Below are 19,871 nucleotides of genomic sequence, written 5' to 3'. Positions count from 1 at the left end.
GCAATCATCCTGTGGCATATGTCCCAGTCAAAGGCCAAGCCGACCTTGACATCTCTCCCTCCGAGCACGGGCCATTCAACCATCTCTAGCATATTCGCACATGCGTAGGGGCCATATTTCCCAGAGTCCCTGTCATTGTTTCGTTTAAACAACCATTTTCAGACTAGGCCTCACGGGCCTCAATGGGAACTAATATGAAAACAAACCCAACAGATGTTAGATATAGAATTTTAGCCCTTCTGTTTACCTCCCACCATTCTAATTTTCCCTATTAATATTTACCTAGCCAAAAGCACATAAATATGTGTCATTTACTTACCATTTGTATTCTTGTTTTGCCACAAAACTTCTAACATAAGCACAAATACATGTTTTATTTAATTATATCTACAATACCACAACTCTATATTAATATGGCTCTTCGATTTATTAGCAAGTTAATTTTAGCATAGAGGAATTAGTTTTCCCAAGTGTGGTGTCTATTCTATGTGCACTTTGTTGATTAGTTTCCATGCATCACACAATTAATAAATGTTACAGTTTATGAGAGAATGACTTTACAAGGGGTACACAAATAATTGTGTCTCTCCCCTGCTCCATAAACTCCCCCTTTGGTGATTTTATCACCACCAATCACCCCAACTAAATTTCTTAAACATGTTTCAGGTTCTGTTCATTTGTTTTAGCTTAGACTTTAGTATCTTTTATACTTTGTCTTTTTGTATCATTGTACATTTTCTCTTTAAATCCTTCTAACTCTATTTCTCCCATTTCACGTTCTCTTTCCTTGCTTTTTTCAATTTTCTCCTTTATCAGTTTTTCAGTTTTACTTTTTCTAACACATTTACACACTAGTCTTAGTATTAATGCTATAAAAATGACTATTGTTAAGGGTATTAACACTTTCCCTATTATTGAACTACCAATTTCTACAAACCATTTCTTCACAGCAGAAAAACTCTTATCAAGTTTCTCTAGAGCACCATCAACCTCCAGTGGAGTAATTTCTTTATGTAATTCAGTAATGTTCTTAATATATTTTTGAATGTTCTGACTTTAGTCAGGTATGTAAGTACAACAGTGTTGTATTTTTAAAACTCCACAAACTCCTCCTTCTTTTGCCAATAAAATGTCAAGAGCGAGGCGATTTTGCATCACCATAGCTCTCATAGCAACCATTTCAGTATTTACCAATAAAAATCTTCCGGAAGTATTTGTTGACAATCGATCTACTATCGTTGATCATTTTTTAATTTTATTTGCATTAAATGATATATCCACTGCTGGTATCAATGCTCCAAAAATGTCACCTATTATTTCTAAAAAACGTTCCATTCTTCTACATGTTAATGGTTTACCTATTTCATGAATTTCGTTAGTTCCTCTATCTACATTAAATATTTTTGGAAAGACCAGACCTACATAACATGTCCCAAACCAGTGGTCCAGTAACCTATAATAAGCTTTGTTCCCACATATAAAGTAAATTCCAGGAAAAACAGGATCATTTCCGCCTTTAAATCCCCATCCCCCTATGATTATGTATGTGTCTTTACATTCACTTGCATCTACAAAATAGTTAACATACGTAGTATTGTCTCTAAGAATACACAGTTTCCCTTGTTGTGGCGTATCTATACCTATTGCTACATCAACATTACTTTTATCAAGGTTTTCATCTTCAAAATTCCACATTGTTGATTTTGATTTACTTTCAATTGCTTTTCTTTGATATCTAATTCTTTTTTTTTTCTTTTTTTTTTCTCGGAGTTTTATATAGCGCGAACTAGAACCGAACCGAATCAGTTATCAGAGCGCTTTACATAGCACCAGTTACGTTACTGAGGACACACTTTCATTTTTTAGGCACGGGGAGATTAAGTGATTTGCCCAGAATCACAGGGGGTTTTTGGCGTCGTTACCGAGACTCGAACCCAGATCCCCAGGTCCGAGGTCGAGCGCCTTAGCCGTTAGGCCAACCCCTCTCCCCCCCTTCTCCTTTCCTCAACCATGTCCAGGAAATCTTTTTCTTCCTTACGCATTCTACATGTTAGATTATATTTAAAACTTCAAAAGGAAAGAGAGTACCCTCTGGACCCACAGGAACTGGGTAGAGTATAATCAAAAACAAATAATGTTCCCTGGGTTATGTTATTCACTGGGGAAATCCATCAATACAGTCACCTGTCACCATATTACTCAAACATACAGTCTGCAGTATTTAATATGTGCCTATTACTGCTCCCATGCAAGAGTAGAACCACAAAGGCAATGTAAATTCACAAAGGGATATATTTATTAAAATTGTTAATTAAAAACTCATGAATTCATCCATGAAGATATAAATATACACATTAATTATACATCATATTGTGTTCAATATTCGGTATTTAAATGATTGATCATTTCATTCAACAAAGATGCACATAATTTCAATACATATAAAACAACATAAATTAAAAACTTGATACAAGTTCCCCTAAGGGTTGTCGACGCGTTTCTGTGGATGTGGCACTATGCCCCACCTTCTTCAGGATAATTTACAATACACAAGGATCTGCATACGATCTTGTCAATATCCTGTATTCAATTGGGATACATCTTATTCTTATTAGGACTGATTCTGTTGGTCGGTTGCCATTAATCACGACCTGTAATTTCTTTTAGTAATATCCACATCGGTGTACTTCAGGATGTTCTTGCTAGCTTCTTAGTTCATTGTCTAATTTGGAACTCGGTTGCTCTCTATTCTACTACCACTCCCCAATGTGTTCAGGGTCACGTTCTTTACAGCGTCACGCTTGCTCAATTATTTCGCGTTTGCTGTATCTTGTTTTTTTTAAAGATGATAATAGCCAAATGAGAAAAGACATCGGTGGAGGCATAGGGAGTACCCTTGACAGAGGCACGAAACGAAAAGGAAGCCCTGATCTAACCAACCAGATGTAATACAGAGAACCAACGGTGGCTATTATCATCTTTAAAAAAAACAAGATTCAGCAAACGCAAAATAATTGAGCAAGCGTGACGCTGTAAAGAACGTGACCCTGAACACATTAGGGAGTGGTAGTAGAATAGAGAGCAACCGAGTTCCAAACTAGACAATGAACTAAGAAGCTAGCAAGAACATCCTGAAGTACACCGATGTGGATATTACTAAAAGAAATTACAGGTCGTGATTAATGGCAACCGACCAACAGAATCAGTCCTAATAAGAATAAGATGTATCCCAATTGAATACAGGATATTGACAAAATCGTATGCATCCTTGTGTATTGTAAATTGTCCTGAAGAAGGTGGGGCATAGTGCCACATCCACCGAAAAGCGTCGACAACCCTTAGGGGAACTTGTATCAACTTTTTAATTTATGTTTTATATGTATTGAAATTATGTGCATCTTTGTTGAATGAAATGATCAATCATTTAAATGACGAATATTGAACACAATATGATGTATAATTAATGTGTATGTTTATATCTTCATGGATGAATTAATGAGTTTTTAATTAACAATTTTAATAAATATATCCCTTTGTGAATTTACATTGCCTTTGTGGTTCTACTCTTGCATGGGAGCAGTAATAGGCACATATTAAATACTGCAGACTGTAAGATTATATTTAAAAACATACTCTAAAGTCATTTCTTGTGTTTCCAAAAAATATTCACCAAAAACTTTACCCATTTTCATCTTGTTCAATCCATGTGTTATTGACAAAAATTCAAAAGTATCATCAGAATAATATTATTCTAATTTACCTGTTTTGTAAAATAAACTAGCTAATACACTACAAGTTATTCCATAAGTCAAAGGAACGTAATGCTATGTTACTCCCTCTGATACTGATGCTGGTAACTGCATGCAGACATAGCAGTCTCTGACATCCATAGTCTCGACGCACTCATATAACACACTAGTAAAAGCATTCCTAGAAAAATCATTAACAGATCGATCTCTATGTAAGTCAGTGTTATCTACAAATTTCACATCATTCTTTAAATCATGCATCTTTTCACTTTTACTGCTATTTTGTTCTCCATGTTCTAAACTCGGTCTAAAGGGAATCACTATTGCTAAAATAAGCCATATAAGCATTAATAAACCTCTACAGATCAACCACATTCTATACCATTTGCGAAAAATAGCACATTTTGATCTTCTAATATCATTTTCAGCCATTTTTTTTTACAAAGCACTTTCCACACTATAACAAATGCCTTTTGAACCTTTTCTTTCTAATGTCTCTTTACCTCTTACACATGCAAAATATGTGTCCTCATAAAAAATCCTTCTTTTCGGTATTGTCACTTTTCTTTCTATTTTTCCAACTTTCTTTGAGTTGTCATCCTTCAATTTCCAGATTTAACACAATTTGTCTCCATTCACCCTTTTCACTCTCCAAAATTGTCTTGGTTCTCTTGACTACTTTCAACTTCCTCTATATCAGGCAAAGCGATGTAGGTCCATTCAGGTGATTTGTATTTCAGCTTTGGTCTCTTCACTCTTTTTGGCCTTTGCACAATTTCTTTATTTATTTGATCCTTTTGACTCGTTATTTCATTCACTAGTTGCTCATGATTTCTATTTATGTTTATCAATTTGAACTTCAGTCCTTTAATATCTTTAGGCCAATGATCTCCTTTTCTTGGCTTTTTTATTTCAGGCTCTATAATTCACTTTCAATTCTCCAAGCTCTTTTTCTGGAACCTTTTCGTTGAGTAGTCTTCCCTTCACTGTCATCAGACTCTGTTTCAGACCATATTTCACTTCCTCATATTTTGAACTTTATGATTTCTGGTTCATCAACTTTATCTGTTGTTTCTTTTGTTAATTCTGTTCTTTTACTAGGAACTTCTCCATGGCTGGCACTTGGAATCCCATCCTCATCGTGAGTTTTTTCCTTTTCACCAGTTTCAAGATTTACGTTCCTGTTCTCCAAATTCTCTGTTTGATCTTCAGAGTTCTCACTTTTACCAGTTTTACTTTGCTCTTTTTCAGTGTCCAAACTGGTTTCCCGTACCTCCAGATGTCGACTTACAGGTTGATCTTCAAGATCTGGAATTTCAATTATCTAATTCTCTGCTTCAGATGCTGAACTTGTATCTGATACCTCCAGATGTCGACTTACCGGTCGAGTTTCCGAATCTGGAGTTTGGTCTGTTTCCCCTTCAGTGTCAGAGTCTGAACTAGTATTTGCCTCTTCCAGATGTTGATTTTCAGGTTCTGGTACTCAAATGGTGTGGCTTGCATGAACCCACCTTTTCACACCTGAACACTTCACTGCGGTGTTGCTGACCAGAATTACCTGCCATGGTTTATCCCAGCGTGGAACAAGACCGTTTCTCCTTCTGTGCACCTTTATTCGAACCCAGTCTCCAGGACTAAGGTCGTGAGCTGGATGCTTTTCCTTAATACTCGCATCAATCCCAACCTGGTGAAGCACAGAAGTCACCACGTCAGACAAACTCTTACAGTAATCCAATATGATATCATCATTTATAGTTAGCAGTTTGTCGACAGGCACATATGCTTGTCTCATTACTCGTCCCATCAGTATCTCATGAGGACTCAAACCTGTTTTTCTGTCTGCTATGCTTCTTAAGGTCATTAAAACAAGTGGCAAAGCATCAGGCCATTTCAGTCCTGGGGCCAAACACATTTTTCCCAGTCTGGCTTTGATTGTTCCATTTACGTGTTCGCCTACCCCAGAAGCCTCTGGTCTGTAAGCACAATGCAATTTTTGACGAATGTCCAGTGCTTCACATATCAATTGTATGAGTTCATTCTGAAAGTGACTTCCTTCCTCTGTTTCAATTGTCAATGGAAAACCAAATCTAGGAATCACTTCCCTTAATAAGAGCTTTGCTACAGTAACTCCATTGTTCCTTCTGGTTGGATATGCCTCTACCCATCAAGAAAACAAACAAATGATCACAAGTATATATCTCGAACGATTGCATGGTGGCATCTCTATAAAGTCTAACTGCATTCAGGTGAAAGGACCTCCCTCCCATCCTATGGTTCCCAGACTTACAACAGTTTTTCGTCCTGGATTCAATTGTTGACATATCTTTGGCACAAGCTCTCGGCTATCATGCAAAACTTCGGATTGTACCAAGTCTGTCTAAAAAGTCTGCTCATTGCATCCCTACCAATGTGTGCTTGACCATGGTACATTCGGCCCATGTTTGAGATCATGTTATCAGGCATAACTGGTCTTTCATCCCTGTATACCCAAATTTCATCCTCCTCTCTTTGTCTACAACCTGCTTTTATCCACTTATCTTTTTCTACTTCACTTGCCTCTTCTTGCAATTGTCTCACTTCCTGCCAAGTTTCAACTATGTTAGTAAGCATCAAAGGACTTAAAACATGTTCTTTTTCTCTTTCCTGATTGATAGATGCCAAGTTCTTTGCACAATATTGGGCTATTGCATCTGCAAATCTGTTACCTTCGGTGACATAGTCATCTCCATTTTTGTGAGTAGCACATTTCAGCAATTTTCTTTGCCAGCTGTATCGCCTCAAGCAACATTCTCACAAACTCACCATTTCTGATGGGTGATCCCGCAGAAGTCATATATCCTCTTTGAGACCACAGTTGCCCATAATCATAGACAACCCCGAAGCCATATTGACTATCAATAAGTATGGGAATTCGGACATCTCTTGCCAATGTGCATGCTCTAATCAATGCAATCAGCTCAGCCACTTGGGTGGAACGTATTGCTTTCAACAAGATGCTTCCATGACATTCGCCACTGTGCATACAGCATATGCAGCACTCAAAACACCTGCATCTGATCTCGGACATGAACCATCCACAAACAGCACATAGTCTGATTTTTCCAAAGGTTCATCCTTAATGTCAGGTCTTGGTTTGGTACAATACTCAAGCACATCTAGACATTTATGATCAATGTCATTTTTGAATTCCACATCCAATGTATGAGGTAGCAAAGTTGAAGGATTCACATTTAAACATCTTGCAACCGTCACATTGTCTGCACCCAGAATCACTTTCTCATATCTGGTCAAAAGACTGTTTGTCATGTACTGTGTCTTTGTTCTAGTGAGGAATATTTAAACTGAATGTGGCACATACACCTTAACCGGGTACCCCATCACTATACCTTCACTCTGTTCCAAACTTACACTTGTTGCAGCAACAGCTTTCAAACATCCAGGCAACGCTCTGGCTACAGGATCCAAAACAGCTGAGAAATATGCAATTGGTTTTCTCATTCTTCCATGCCTCTGAATCAAAACTGATAAGGCACATTCATCTCTTTCGCCGCAATACAATTCAAATTATTTTTCATAATCAGGCATGCCTAACGCTGGTGCTTCACACAAGCTAGTTTGCAATTGCTCAAATGCTCCCATCTCTTTTTCGTTCAGTACTATAGGATCTTTCACATCCCTTTTTGTTAAGCGCCGTAAGGGTTTTGCATAAAGGAAAATCCACTTATCCACAGTCGGCAATAACCAACCATTCCCAGAAACATTCTCACTTGCTTCTGTGTCTTTTTTTAATTTTTTTTATTTTGTTTATTGATTTTCATGAAAAGGTACAACTGAAAGTCAAATTATAAACAAGAACTGAGACCATTACATTACTGCATTCATTATCCATGTGCAAACATTACAGGACTAGTCTTTTCAGACATTATCGTAAGGGTAGTTCGTAGTTACCTACTGTCATGTATGCATTTATAGACATTTCTTAACTTACAATATCTCCTCTATATCTAAGGTTTGTACATAGTCCGTGAAGAATCGCCAGTAGTCTTTCGGCCTGGATCGTGCCGGTAGTTCCTCCTCATACGTTAACAATCTATCTCTACAAGAGGACATATCTCGAAACCATTGGGACACCTTTGGGGCTTGGGTGCCACCCCAACGTAGTGCAATTTGAAGTTTAGCTAACAATAAGGATATGGCACAGAACTTACGCTTTTCTGCCTTTACATTAAGTAGAATTCCCAACAAACATGTTCTCACCGTGCATGCTATTTCTGCCTCTACCATGACTGTGAGTTTTGAAGTCACTTCCTCCCAGAATTGGTGAACTTTTACACAGCTCCAGGCCAGATGTATAAAATCAGCTCTATCCACCCCACACCTTTTGCACCACGCTTCCTCCTGTAGGCCATATTTCTGTGGCCTTACCGGTGTGTAATATGCTTGGTGTATATATTTGAAGTGTATTATGCACAAGTTGCCGTTAGGAGTGAGTAGTTTTACTAACGCACATGCCGTTTGCCATTCTTTCTCATGTAGTGGTGCTTCACGCCCTGCATCCCATCTTGACTTGGCTTTATCAGTATTGTACGGAATTTTGGCCTGTGCTATTGAATATAATCTTGATACCATATGCGATGTGTTAGAAGTCGTTAACATTAGTTGGAGTGTGTTTAAAGTGTCTGGCTCAGTTGGGTAGTTCGGGTATAACTTTTGTATTGCTCTTTGCAGCCTGTAATATGTGAATCGGAACATCAAGGTCTGATTTTGAATGTATGTCAAGTCCTGTGCCTGTATGAATTTTCCCTCATGAAATAAATCTCCCATCCTATCGATTCCTGCTTGCCGTAGCAAATTCATACCCACCGTCGCATTAGTTACTGATAACTCCGGGTGAAAGTGCAGTGGCAAAGCCGGCGCATATAATGGCCCTTTATGCGCTAATTACCCTAATCTTTGCCATGCCTTTGCTGTGGAATCAATAGTGTTTATGTCGTCTGCGTGTAAGGGTGGTCGCCTGTGCGTCAGTATAGCTGTCAGTGGCACCGGCTCCGCATCCCCCTCCTCCACTGCTGTGTGCGCGAGATATGGTATTTTAAGGTACCCGTGAGCAGCATATTGAGCTTGGGCACACAAATAATACAATTGGAAGTCTGGTACACAGAAGCCACCTCGCTCATAGGGTAGTGTTAATGTTCTGAGTTCTATGCGTGCCTGTTTGCCCGCCCATATCAGTTGTAGAACTAATGATTGTATGTTTATAAAAACTGTACCCGGGGGAGGAATGGGAATGTTGTTGAATAGGTAGAGGAACTTAGGCAGGATATTCATTTTTACGATCGCAATGCGATCTGCTAGCGAGAGTGGTAGTTGTATCCAACGTTTAATTTTGTCCTCTAAAACAGAGATCACCCTTCCATAATTTGTGCGGATGACCACTTCTGGGTTTCCATGGTACCACACCCCGAGATATCTAATAGGGTCAGTCTGCCAATCCAAGGGGAATTCAGTTTCATGTGGTGTGGTTGCGTTTGTTAGGGGTATAATTGATGATTTAGTCCAATTTATGGCAAGGCCAGAATGTCTGCCAAATTTTATGTACTCCCTCAACAGAGGTGCAAGATTTTGTTCGGGGTCATGGCCGTATAAGAGCATATCGTCTGCGTATAACGATATATGCAGAGGTCTGGAAGGGAATTAGAACGCCGACATTTTGTGTTTCTGTCGGACCAGACATGCCAGCAGTTCTAAGGCTAACGCAAATAATAATGGCGAAAGAGGGCAACCTTGTCTTGTCCCCCTCTCAATGATGAACGTGTCCGATATATGCCCGTTTATTCTGACCCTTGCCATCGGTTTTGTGTACAGTAATGACACCCATTGTATTAATCTTTGGGGAAAGCCCATCCTTTGGAGTATCGTCAATATATAGCGCCATTCGATTGAATCGAATGCCTTTGCGGCATCTAACATCACCGCCACCGCCTTAGTAGAGGGTGTTAGATAGTGTGAGAGGGCGAACAGAGTTCTAGTGTTATGAGAAGTGGCTCTGGTGGGTATAAAACCTGCTTGATCCGGAAGCACTAGATTGGTCATCAATGGTTGTAACCGGACTGCCAAAATCTTTGCCAATATCTTAGAATCTATATTTATCAGCGATAAAGGCCAATATGATTCGCATACCTCCGGGTCTTTAGTCGGTTTCAGGAGGGCTATTATTACTGCTTCTCTAAGTGTTGGAGGTAGTTCGGATTGGTCAAATGCATCGCCGTACATGGACATTAGGCGGGGTGCCAGTATATCTACGTACTTTTTGTAAAATTCGCAGGTAAACCAGTCCGGGCCCGGGACTTTACCATTCGGCAGAGATTGTATTACCTCCGTCACTTCTTCTACTGTGATTGGCAGCGCTAGATATTCCCTTTGATTATCCGACAGCCACGCTATGGCCACATCTTCCAAGTATTTCAGCACTTCTGAAGGAGGTGCCGTAGATTGCGATTTATATAATGCACTATAATTTTCCACAAAGCATTGTAGTATGCCCTCCGCGTGTGTCATTAGCGTGCCACCCTCTGCTTTAATTTGTAATTTTGCCTTATAGACTGTTCCTTCACATATCTTAGCTGCCAACATTCTACCTGGTCTTCCTCCTTCCCCAAAGTTTCTGGCTATGTGTCTTTTAGAAATATACTTTAGTTCGTCCTCAAGATAGGTTTGGTGTTCAGTGTGTACTTGACGTAAGTCTCCGAGCAGTGCTGGATCTTATCTGCGTTCATAGGTCATCTCTAGCTCTTTCATGCGAGTTCCACATCTCTTGATCTGTTGTCTAATGTCCCGTAATATGCCTACCGATGTGCCTATACATACTCCCCGTATTGTTGCTTTAAATGCTTCCCATAATAAACCCTAGTCCTCCACTGTGGCTTCGTTTAATTGAAAATAGTCTTTTATCGCCTTGTAAATAGTATCAGCGTAGACCGTGTCTGTGAGTGCTTGAGCATTGAACCTCCACTGGAATGGTGGTGGGAAATAATGCGGTATCTGAAGCATCAGTAGGATCGCATTATGATCCGATAGGACTTTAGGTAGATTACGTAATCCCTCGTCCACATTAAAATGTTATCTGCCCCATGCCAGTAATCGATACGGGACCAGCTGTTATGAACCACGTTCATGTGTGTTGCACCTGTTACGTCTGGGTATTCCTGCCTCCATATATCTGTCAGCGGTATGTCTGCCATTATATCTAAAACTTTCGTTCTAACTTTTTTGTGTGGTTCTAACGGATTGTTAGACCGATCTATGTGGTCTACCAGCGCTATATTAAAGTCCCCTCCCCATATTATGTGTGTATCTCGTAGTGTATGCATGTGATTCCATAATTCTTGAAACAATTCAGGTGCGTCTATGTTCGGTCCATATATGTTGACTAGTGTGATCCTCTGCCCCCTTACTGTCCCTAAGACTATGACGTATCGCCCATTTGGATCCAATATCTCCTCACTCGTTTTGAAGTTTGTTCCCGTTCGAATAAGCGTTATGACCCCTCGTGCATATGATGAGTAGTTTGCTGCGTGGGTTGATTCCGCCCATCTAGTACCTATGGTTTTATGCGTGTTAGGTGCAATATGTGTCTCTTGTAGGAATGCTATATCTATTCCCCATCGGTTCAAACATGTAAATATCTGTCTAATTGTTTTCGGGTTTGTAAAGCCACGGACATTCCACGTAATGAGGTTGAAGTGGGCGCTACCAGCATTTTTCACTGTCTGGGCCATTCAACGTTTGGAAACCTCACCATAATAGTGCTAGTGGAAATGCATTTAAACTTGCATGTGACATAACTCTTTGTTAGTTCAGTACCCCTCATTCGTTCCTGCTATACAACATGGATTTCAGCAATGCATCTTAAATGCTGTGGTCTTTGAACTAAAACCGAACCCCTCCCCTACCCCTTCCCACCCACTTCGGCAACCCAATCCTGCTGAAGCCGCATCCCTCGTTTAACAACCCTTGAGAACATAACTAGTGTGGGGATCACCCATTGGGAGGTCCACCGAGGGTACACTACACCATCCAACTGAATGGATGGGGGCGGATCTACCCTAACGTATTTAGATGCGTGCTGTTGGGATTTTTCCCAGTGCCTTACATTACTACGATAGTATCTGACTTTGAGTACATCAATAATACCACACAATATCTCTTTGCTATATCCCTAATTAACTTCCTGAAATAAACAATGTTTCTTCTTACACCATCATACCCATGTGCCTAAAAACATATCATTAAGAAGGTTCTTGACCACAACTAATGTCCAATATTGTATGAGTTCACCGTTAGTGTTAGACCCTACTAGAGAGCTACAGTTTAAAACAGTTCTGCACTATGAGTTCACATGTGTGTCACTTGTGGCTCACGTCCGGATCAGTCTGCAACCTACACCAAATGGTTTCTCTTGGTGCCAGTACATTATCGTTTCGGTGCGTACTCATCGCTTTGTCTGCGCAAGACAGTATCTTTGAGAAGTTTACACAGCCACTCGGGCAGATTTGTTGATTGGGTCGTTTAGACTAATGTATTTTCGAGGCCATTAAATTGTCCATACCCCTACCAATGTTTCCTCCATCATTCTCTGCTTAGTAGCTCCCAGGAGGGATAGCATCAAGCTTCTTACCACCAATTCTGTCCTCACGTTCTACGTTGCACAGTCTCCATTTCGTTACCGCTCTGTCATTCCGAGTCTTGGTGTTGGTCTCTTCTTTCTGCGGTTTTATTCTGCTTCGATATTTTCTTTATAAAGTCTTGTGCTGCCTTAGGATTGGGTAAAATTGTCGTGTTCCCTTCCCAGGTTACTTTCAGACGGGCAGGGTAGAGCATGGCATAGCTGATTTGCATTGCTCGCAATTTCACTTTCGCTGCTGAAAATTCTTTTTGTGCTTGTTGGACGGCTACAGTGGGGTCAGGGTAGAATTCCAGCTGGTTTCCTTGATGAGTTATCGGGCATTTCTCACGTGCGAGTCGTAGAATATTATCCCGATCTCTATAGTTCAGTATTCGAGCCACAATTTGCCAAGGCGCTGCACCCGGTGGCGGTTTCGGAGCAAGCGAGCGATGTGCCCTTTCGATGATGAAAATCGATGAGAGTGCTTCCGCTCCAAATATATCTGTACAAAGCTGCTCAATGTAGGCTTCCATACGGCCTGTATTTGTCGATTCCGGCAGCCCCGCTATTCTAATGTTGTTACATCTGGAGCGCGCTTCCAACTCCTCTGCCTTGGCTTTGATCACGTCGATGACTTTTTCCATGCCAGTACATTTGCTAGTTGTTGCTTGTGCTTCATCTTCCACTGCCGAAATGCGTGTTTCAGCCGTCTCCAGCCGTTCCCCATGTTTGTCCATTTTGGCCGCCATACTGTCCATTCGGCATGTTAAGTGATCTAGTTTCCCGTTGATGTCTTGTAAATTTGACTGTATTGCTTTCAGTATGGTTTCCATATTGCTTTCCGCTGGCCTTTCTGTGGGTGGTGCGTCTTCTGCCTGGTCTTCAGTACCTTTTGGCGCCTTTTTAGCTTCGAACGTTCTCTTGGGCTGTTGCCTGTCCGGTCGCACCATCTTGGAGTCAGTTGTGGTCTGTTCTATACAAACTCGCACCGTTCAAAAGAATGGTCCGATATGCGTCTCCGTCGTGGCACTTGGGTCTGAACGTGCCCGGTTTCTGAGCAGTAGTAACACGTTTGGCTCCTGAAACGGCGTCTACTAACCCCTATCGGCACCTATTGCTCTCCGTGAGGTAGGCAGCCGTCACCACCTCTGCGGCAATTACGATAGTGCTCACCACCCCAGAATTATCTTCAGTGTCATACGCCTATTGTTGGGGGTGGTTAGTTCCCCGACGCACCTATTTGCCGTCAGCAGTTATCAGAACCTTGGACCAAAACTCTGTCTACTCGCATGGTACGTGCATATCTCTGTCATCTGATGTAGTTAATTGGTAGTCAATGCGCCCCTTCAGAGGTACTGCCGCCACTATCCACATGTGTGCCAATGTGTTAGATGTCTGCCGTTAATGTGCCTTTACTCCCGCACTCTGTTTGTCATTGTTATTAATACCGCCGGTGTTGGTGCCCTCCACCGCCATTTTGCGGGTTTATTTTCTCCCTGTATTCGCTTACTGCAGTCTTTTTAAGTTTGCATGCCCATCTCCACGCAGCAGCGCTCCTTCTTGAGTTTGTCCCCGGGGGAGCATCGCCTCTTGGCAGACCACATGTCGGAACTAACAGGACATTTACTCTGACGGACCGTGCAATTGCGGTCGGGTGTATTCCTGGGACATGGGCGGCGCGATTTTGTGTATTACCGCCTTGACAGTTCGTTACCAAGCGCTTCGCTACGCCGCTGAAAGTAAGCTCACCTTTTCTCTTTCGCACAGCAAGCGGTTCACCACAGTTCAATTCGCCCAGGTGGGACCAGGTAGTGTCATCCGCTATTGCGCTTACAGCGGGCCGTTGTACACTCCGGGCAACGCTTGTCCTGACATGGCCACCATCTTACCCTCCGGGTGCGTCCAGCTGCCGTCTCTGATTCCTCCGAAGGCCATGGTCTTTCAGTAGCGTCAGTTATGTCAGTTTATTCCTGACATCTTCCCATTTCAGTTTTTATCCATGGTACCGTAGGAATCGTTCATTTGGCACCTTAAATCCCGTAAAGTTAGCGTCCGCCCGGCGGAGCTGTTACCTCAGACAGCCATCCCGCTGTGCGCCCCCTAGCGCCTCTCTGCTTCTGTGTCTTTGAGGGGGTTCATTCCTCTGATAATTTTGATTCTTTCTGAGGTAACTTTTCTCGTCCCTTTTCCAATCTTTTGACCTAGATATTGTACTTCTTGTTGAAAAAACTGTAATTTTGATGGAGACACTTTATGTCCTCCTTCTGCCAAATGATTCAACAATGCTACAGTATCGGAAATGCAAGCTTCTTTGGTCCTTGATGCCACTAGTAGGTCATCAATATACTGAACCAAAACAGATTTTTCAGGCATTTTTAGACTTTCCAATGTTTTCTTCAATATCTGATTAAAAATGGAAGGACTTTCAGTATACTCTTGAGGAATTCAGCACCATGCCAAAATACGCTCGCCAAACCTGAACGCAAAAATTGGCTGGCTTTCAGGATGTAATGGAACTGTAAAGAATGCATATCACAAATCAATGACTGTGTACCATTCGGCATCATGTGGAATTTGATACAATATCACAGCCGGAATTGGTACTATTGGACAACATGGGACAACAATTTTATTCACCTTTCTCAAATCCTGTACTATCCTAAAAGTTCCATTTGTTTTTTTCAGTCCCATTATTGGTGAATTACACGGACTACTCATTATTTCTTTCAGGATTCCTTGCTCAATCAACTTATTAATTACTGGTGTTACTCCTTCAATTATTTCTGGCGTTAATTTATACTGGGGGTATTTGGGTAAATAGCTCCTTCTTTTACAGTGATTTTTACAGGGCTCACTCCTTTCATTAGACCTATCTCTTCTCCAGTAAAATCCCACACTTCTTCTTTTACTGTTTCTTTGAATTCAATTGGAATCTTTTCCTTGTCAAAGACAGGAAATGTTTCAATCCTTTCTAAATCGATTATTGACATTGTCATTTTATACAGAATATCATCATTTGCTGTTTGAAAAGCATTGCCATCTGGTGAACAATAAATGGCACAGTTCATTTTGCAAAGTATGTCGCGTCCAAGCAAATTAACAGGACTTCTGTCACATACTACAAAGCGATGCATTTCTTTAAAATCTCCAATTTCCACCTCCACTGGTTGTGTGAGAGGGGTTTTGATCTGCCTGTTTGTCACACCTACAACTTGGGTATGCTCACCTGAGAGAGGAAGGTTTTGAATTTCTACTGATCTAACTGTAGAACGGGTAACACCTGTGTCCACTAGGAAAGTAATATGTATTCCATTCACTTTTCCATTTATAAAAGGACCAGACTGATCTACCTCCAGAGTTGCGCCAAGCATGCACTTCACTTCCTCCCCTAGGCACCGTCAATAACTCTCATCGGACTCATTTCCATCCGATCTCAGCCAAAACTGCGGAACAGCAGCTGCACACGGCGATCTTTTTACCTGCTCTCCTCCGTAGAATCCTGTCTCTGCACTGTATTTCTGAAGATTAACACTCCGTGGGAGAGGTGGTAATGGCACCTGATTCTATTGAGTAACTACCTGTTGCTGTGGCAGTGATGGTTGATTTACCTCATTCTGCACTTGTGGATTCAGTGATTTATTTTCAGGGTTAACCTTTGGCGTTAACTTACACTCGTTCCTCCAATGCCCTATCTTGCCGCAATTAAGACATGGCCATTTCTTTTTAGCTTCATCTATATTCATTTGTCCTTTCCCTTTATTCATATTACCCTTAATTTTTTTCTTGATTCACTTCATTATTTTGATTATTTAACTGCGCTTCCTGTTGTTCTGCAACCTTCACTTGTGCCCACATAGCCTTTTCTTTAGGTTTTCGCTGTTTGGAGTCAATTTCATCACTACAATACTTTGCATATCTCAACACATCGTCCACTGAACTAGACTGCCAACACACCATGTGATGCTTTATCATATCACCTATTTCAGGTCTCAAACCAAACACAAACCTATATACAAAATGACTCATATCCTTTTCACCCAAGGTTTCATATCCACTGTATTGTTTAAAGGCTAGAAGCAATCTTTCATATTAAGCATGTACAGATTCTTTAGGTTCTTGAAGAGTTCTATCAATTTTCGCCCAATCTGTTTCTTTAGGAGGAATTGTATTTTTCAAAAATGTTGTAACTTGATCATATTTCCTCATTACCCCTGGACCTGGAGCACCTGTTTTAGCATCTCTTGGATATTCATCTTTTGGCCAATCAATCGTAATCTTACATTCTGTCCATAAATCTGCAGGTACAACTATATCAAATAATCTATCTAGATCTTCCCACAACACCTTCAAAACTTTTACAAACCTATCCACTTGTCTATACCATTCTACAGATTTTTCACGTAATCTTGGAAAATCATTTGTAATGACAATATACCCTGACTAGTCTATGGTACATGTATATAACCTCCTCCTGGTATTTCTCTCATGGGAAATTTGATCACTACTGGTTCCTTTTTTTTAACAGGGAATGCTAAGGATGTTTTATCATTGGCCTCTTCCTTTTTCTTTAACCATCTGCTTCTCCATCGGTCTACATCTCCCCATTTTCTCAGTAATACAATTAATTCTTTTATCTGGGTCAATCTTCCTGTTGTATTCAAATTATCTATATCCTTTTCAGTGAAATTTACTCTGTAGGGTTTCTGTAATCATTTTATTTTTTCAAATTCCACTCCTAATTCGTTTGCTGTTTCTTCTAGTATATGATGTAGATTTTTAGCTCTCCAAGTTATACTTTTACACATGAACATCAGTTCATCATCCTGATATGTTTTTAGCGTTCAGTTCCAATAGTTCCAATAATTAGCTCTTCCATATCTATTTTTAATCTAACCACATCTAAAAGTTTAGGTTCCAAATTTTTCTTTTGTAAGGTTTTAACCCAATCATTTAATTCTTCTGCTGTTGGTTCTATCGGAGTTTTTGTCAAATCCAATCTGTCCATACTTGTCTCTGGGGTTTCAATTGCTGAATCTGCTCCCATGGGAATTCTATATATCGGACTTTGATTCATAGTTAAATCAGGTGGAGTAGTTCTAACCGTATTCTTTGTTTCATTTAAGTCAGGATAAATCTTCTCTTTTACTTTTTGCAAACTTGGATTTAAAGGAATGGTTAACGAAGGCTCATTTAGCCTCTGATTTTCAAAAATTGGTATTACAGAAACTATAGTTACTGGTACGGTTACAGCTTCTATATTTCTGGTTAATTCTTGGATTTTTGGGGTTTCTGCCAATCCAATCTCCGTTGGCGGTGCATTTGGTGTCACCACTGCAGAAGTTGGTTGGTATAGAGAGGGTCTTCTATTTAGAACATCCTCCAGCACCTTGGGGCATATTATCAAGGGGGTTTATCTCCGCTTTTTTGGCTTTAAAAGCCAAGAAAGCGGAGATAAAATTATCTCCCTCTTACCTAGCTGTCGCTAACACCAGTTAGCGACAGCTAGTAGGAGATAGCGACCATCTTGGGCCCCACTTTGCATGTCAGTGATATTTATCACTAATGACATGCAAAGTGGGTGTGCCAAGATGTTAGCGACTGGAAACAGTCGCTAACATCGCTATCTCCTATTACCAACTTTTGGAGATATTCGCGCTAAGCGCGAATATCTCCAAAAGCTAACACCTGCCCTGAGCAGTTCTTAGCCATGTTATCCAATGGGAGGTGGATAACATGGCTAAGAGCATTAGCTCGGTAATGCATGAATATCGCGGACTTTTCAGCGATATTCATGCATTGCGGCCGTTTTTTATCGCATTTGCGATAAACCTTGGTAATATCAAGGTTTATCTGCGATAAACATCGCCGCAGCTAAGCGGTAAATTTTTGTCTCTAACCAAGCAATAGCGATAATTATCGCTATTGCTTGGTAATATGCCCCCTTGTCTTCCGTGTCACTAATCCCACAACCACCCTTTTCTGTTAATACATTTTTCCTTTTCTCTGTACATTTCCTCCCTACAGTCTCATCAACCGTTCGTAATGGATACATCCCATCCCACATCTCAGCATTTCTCCATCTTCTCATTCTACTCTCATGAGTCGTTCCACATAATCCTCTTATATTACATCGGCTTTCTTTTACTTCTCTGAATCTCTTTCTTTCTCTTTCATGCATCTCATCTTCCCATTCCATCAATGCTTCAAATTGTGTTGGTCTAGGTCTCGGTTCAAGTCTTACCATTTTTTCTCTCAAGTTTCGTAATACTGCTACGCTAAATAAACCTGTTTCCGGAAATGCTAATACTCAATTATTTTTAGTATACTTCGCCCAATTTTATAGCCAAATGCAAGTATGATAGCCATATTTCGTCATCATGTATAATGCTGGCGTTTTTGGTGGAGGAAGCACTTTTCCCTCTCTGGTAACTATTTCCTTGTCCTTTTTTAATAAATTCGTAATTTTCTTAAACCATGAAGGTTTCTCCCTACCTCTCTCATAATAATAAACCTTTTTCTGCAGAATTTCCTTTCAAACATTCATATGCTCCTTTCCAGCCTGTTCCGATATTCTGTCCTATCCCAGCGCGATTCACACTAATGCACCAATCAGAACCATATACATCACAATCACACTGACCTATTCCAGCGCAGTTCTTGCACCAATCAGATTTGCAAATGTCACAGTAATGTGGACCTAGCCCAGCGCGACTCTTGTTGATGTCAGCTCTACTCCTGCTTCTGCTGACCCCTCCTTTACAAAATTTATCAGCACTTTATCTATATTTTTTTATACAACTTAAATTGGTTAGTTACGACACAAAAACATTTCCATTGTCTATTTCACTAAAACCAACGTGATAGTTTGTCCAATTTCACAAGTTTTCTGTATTTCCAGTAGGCAGCGCTTACCTCTTCCCTACCACAGAATTGCGTTTCACCGATAAAGTAGCACTTCCCTCTACCTTACCCTTCTATCATGCAGAAGGCAAACCTGCTTCTCTGGGGATAAAACACATGTAGAGACAATAGCTCTTGAGAATTAAGGCCAGAGTTTCACAAGAATAGCTAATGCTATTCATTCAACACAATTTACACAAGAATTCCCGAATGTAACACCTTCCTGTGTTAACAATTTTGAAACTAGACAATGTACAATTCCATGTAACTACCTTGTTACACATTTCCCTGCCTGCATACAGAGCAACCAACTTCCTACTTCCCAGGAGCTTCATAATTCTGACTACACATAACATGATACAAACTTAACATAAAGGGGTCGATTCCGATTCGGGATTCAAATCCGTGTTACGATTCGTATTCGCACCCGTTTACGTACAAATTGAAAAAACCCGTCCGAATTGCGTAGTACGATTCGAAATCCGCAAATACGTACGAATATCTGCGACCCGTACGAACCACATTCGAAAACCCGTACGAAATGTCATCGGAACTTC

The sequence above is a fragment of the Lissotriton helveticus genome, chromosome 9, assembly GCF_964261635.1.
Source record: "Lissotriton helveticus chromosome 9, aLisHel1.1, whole genome shotgun sequence".
NCBI classification, from domain to species: domain Eukaryota; kingdom Metazoa; phylum Chordata; class Amphibia; order Caudata; family Salamandridae; genus Lissotriton; species Lissotriton helveticus.
Note: the sequence above shows the minus strand (reverse complement) of the source record.